Below are 4,432 nucleotides of genomic sequence, written 5' to 3'. Positions count from 1 at the left end.
TTGTGTTGTATTTCTCTGCCTCCGCATTTTCTCTTCACGAGAGTGGCTGTGATCACGTGCTTGGGTGCACAAGGGTTGGTGGCCTTGGCCTTTGCCCCGCCCCTGTGTGTGACGTTATGCTCGGTCCTGAGGGCACTGGCAAGCACCTTTGCTCAGCTGCGGGTCTCCACCTGTTTCGGAGCTTTCGCCCTGCCTTTGCAGGATGATCCCACTCAAGGAACAGCTGCTAGCCTTGGCTCTACCGCCAGGCAGGGCTGCGTGCCCAAGCTCAGCTTCGTAGTGGAACTCCGCCTCTTCTGGGCTTTTGGCTCCACCCTCGCGGGAGGAGCAGGCTACCATGTCAGACCGCAAGCCTGGGTTGCACGGGCGGGGCAGGGATGTGCTCCTCTGCCCTTGCTCTGGGGCTGGTTTCTACCCTTTCTGGGTTTCCCGCCCTTCTCCCGGAGGCTGGATTACAGGCTGCCGGCAGCTGAGCTTGGCCGCTTTTGCACGCCCCCTTCTCCCTAGCCGGGCAAGATTGAGCTCACACCTGAGCCCACTGGTGGCCAGCCGGCTTCCGCCCCTGCCAGCAGAACCGCGCTTTTGTCTCCCGCTGCCGCCCGCCCTCCGGGGAGCCCTCAGCCGCGTGGGTGGGGGCGTTGCAGCTCGGACCCTAAGACTCACTACTGTAGACCCGAAAGCTCCCTCCTTCTATGCGACTCTGCTCTGAATGCTGTGGGGGAGCTTGTTTGGCTGCTCTCCTGCTTCCCTTTGCTGGTATTGCTGTTTCCGGGGGAAATATTCACTTCAGCTTTGGGGAGTGACTCGTCCCAGGGGTTAGGGTGGCTATCTCCCAAAATGTTTTTCCCTGTGCCTCCTAGATTGCACTCTCTTCCTGTTACTGTGGTTCTCTCCCCTCTCCGTCCGTCTCCAGGAGCCCCGGGTGGGTGTTTGTGAGAGAGATGTTCTGCGTGGTCCCTTTAAGAAGGATCCTGGGTCTGAGAAATCAGACTCTCTCACAAACAGTATCCTGACTTGTTTCCAGCTAAATACTGCCCTTACGCTTCTTCTGGGCTCTGGGGCTGCAGGCTGGGGCTTTGTTCCTGGGGCTCAGGACCCTTTCCCCTCTGCTAAACTCACTTCCCGCCACGCGAGTCTCTCCCTGCTGCTGTTTGCTCCGAGAAGCTGGGCAGCCCTCTCTGCATTTCTGCTTTTCCTACCAGTCTCTGTGTGGCTTCTTCAGTGTTCCTTGGTTGAAGAGTCCTTTTAGTTTAGTCCAAAGTTGGTTTTTCCAGCTGATAGTTCATAAAATTAGTTTGTAATCCACATTGGTTCTGGGAGGTAGATGCTGGTACGTCCGCCTACTCCAGCGCCATCTTGTCTCTCTCAGCCCTCTCCTATTTCAAGTGAGAAAAGAAACTACTTTGACTTTTACGGATTCAAGTTCCCAGAACATATGGAGATGACTTAGGAGACAATCAGAAGGCATTACACCGTGTCTGTTTAAATTTCTTAAGGCATATGGACATAACCTTGTCTCAGATAAAAGACTACAGAAAGGCCAAGCACACCAAGCTAGAATGATTATTCCATATATTATTTACTGTCCTGCTAAAAACAAAACTCCCAGAAGATAAGTGTATTGCCGGTGGCCGAGGCCAGGCAGGTCACATTGAACTCAGGCAGACGGTAGAGGAACTGTGGAGCCGGAAAGCAAAGGGCCATACCCATTCATTGGAGGCTCACAAAGACAGGCAAGTGAATAAACAAAAAAGGAAGAGAGCTAATAAACAAACAAAAAAACAAAAAAACAACCCTACTTTTCACAGTGAAGGACAAGAAAGCAGAAAAACCACACCTCGCAGTGGAAGGACAGCAATCTGGGAGACTCGTCCCCAAGGGCAGGCACCCATAGCCTTACAGAGACCATACACACGTGGTGCTGCATGCACTCACCCACTAATCAAGCAAAGTGCTTGCAGCCAGTAAACCAGCGAGCAAGCCTAACACAGACTTTTTCCCCACAGTAAGTATTAACACCAATGCTGCAGCAGCACCAAGAGCTAACAGTTGTAGAGGTTAAATTGCCAGGGTCCCTGGCAAATCACAGACACTTTTTCATTTAATCTTCACATAACTCTATGAGACATGTACTGTTGTAATATCCATTTTATAAGTGAGGAAATTGAGGCACAAAGAGACTAAAGTGATTTGTCCAGGATAACACAACCAGTTAAAAAAAAAAAGTCAAGGTCCTGGTCAAGCAGCTCAATTGGTTCGAGTGTCATCCTGAAATGCCAAGTTGAGGGTTCAAACCCGAGTCAGGGCGCATACAAGAATCAACCAATGAAAGCATAGATAAGTGGAACAACAAATCAATAAATCAATGTATCTATCTATCTATCTATCTATCTATCATCTATCTATCATCTATCTATCATCTCTATCTCTCTGTCTCCCCATTTCCTCTCTCTCTAAATAATTTTTTTTAAGTCAAAAGTAAGGGAAAGATCAGTTGCATGCCTCAAAATGGGGAGAGAAAAAAATCCTACATGTGTAAAATAACTAGAAGTTAAATAACTATTGAATAACTACCATAAGCAAAGAAGGCATATGCCCCTTTCAACCTTCTTTTTTATTTATTCATTATTTTTTTCCTGTGACAAAGACAGAGAGAGGGACAGATAGGGACAGACAGACAGGAAGGGAGAAGGATGAGAAGCATCAATTCTTCCTTGCGGCACCTTAGTTGTTCATTGATTGCTTTCTCATATGTGCCTTGATGGGGGGGGGAGACTACAGCAGACCAAGTGACCCCTTGCTCAAGCCAGCAACCTTGGGCTCAAGCTAAAGAGCCTTGCTCAAACCAGATGAAACCATGCTTAAGCCGGCGACCTCGGGGTTTTAAACCTGGATCTTTCGCATCCAAGTCCAACGCTCTATTCACTGTGCCACCGCCTGGTCAGGCTCAGCCTTCTATAGATAAAAAAATAATAGCTTGCCACCAGAAACATGATGAAAAACTGTCAAATACAGATTATATCAGGTCTCTAAGGAAAATTAAATTAAGATTCTACCATGAAACATGCATACTCACAAGCAGGAAAAGAAAAATAGTAAGCACTTCATCAAAACTCCATCAATGATATTTCACTGATGTCAAATCCTCCCAGCAAGTGTTCTGGCTGAATAAATTTGCATGTTTACTCTTGTTCAGTTTTGCATAGTTATCTTTTTTTGAGTTGTTTGTCATTGTATGTGTGTGTGCTGCTTTTTAACAAAGATTAAATGTAAGAACTTGAAATTCCTTATACAATTTATACCCATGCATCTTTAAATAGAATAGCAATTTTAAAAACACATTATTAATGGAAATATAAGCACAACATAACAGTTTAATTGCATGTTTTTGTTTGTTATTAGGTGGCATTGATATGTTCCTAGAAATCACAAAAACATAGTAAGTCATGCATGCGTATCTTCAAAACACTGAGGTGGCATGTAAATCAAGTGATGTGCAGAATCGATACCTAAATTGGAATTTATTTTCTGTTAAAGTATTATTAGTCAGGTGCCAAGTATAATAGGAATGCTCCGGAGCTTCACCGTGAATCTATAGGCTTTTTCCTTTGTCCTGAAAATGGTCAATATCTGTTTATTATCTGTAAATATGAAAGTGATTACAAATATCAAATCCTTCATGAAAAAATAGAAAAGGTAAGTCAAAAGTAGTCTCTAGCTCAGGGGTCCCCAAACTTTTCACACAGAGGGACAGTTCACTGTCCCTCAGACCGTTGGAGGGCCGGACTATAAAAAAAACTATGAACAAATCCCTATGCACACTGCACATATCTTATTTTAAAGTAAAAAAACAAAACGAGAACAAATACAATATTTAAAATGAAGAACAAGTAAATTTAAATCAACAAACTGACCAGTATTTCAATGGGAACTATAGGCCTGCTTTTGGCTAATGAGATGGTCAATGTGCTCCTCTCACTGACCACCAATGAAAGAGCTGCCCCTTCCGGAAGTGCGGTGGGGGCCGGATAAATGGCCTCAGGGGGCCGCATGTGGCCCGCGGGCCGTAGTTTGGGGACCCCTGCTCCAGCTCTTTCAAAGTCAAAATCAATCCCTTTTGGGGAAAAAAATTTAAAAGTCCAAGGTAAACTAGCTAATACAGTTTCCTTTATCTTTTTAAAAGTACAGTATTAAGTTATATTTTCAAGGGCTAGATGCCATATTACCAGCATAAATACATGCATTCTGGATATAAGTACTATAGTAATATGAAACAGAATTAAGCAAGAATATTTGCTCATTTTATACAAATATAAATTTAGAGCTTTGGTTTTACCAAAACTACATAATTTTATTTATTCATTTTAGAGAGGAGAAGGAGAGACAGAGAGAGAGAGAGAGGGAGAGAGAGAGGAGAGACAGAGAGAGAAGG

Source organism: Saccopteryx bilineata, chromosome 5, assembly GCF_036850765.1.
Source record: "Saccopteryx bilineata isolate mSacBil1 chromosome 5, mSacBil1_pri_phased_curated, whole genome shotgun sequence".
Lineage (NCBI taxonomy): Eukaryota > Metazoa > Chordata > Mammalia > Chiroptera > Emballonuridae > Saccopteryx > Saccopteryx bilineata.
Note: the sequence above shows the minus strand (reverse complement) of the source record.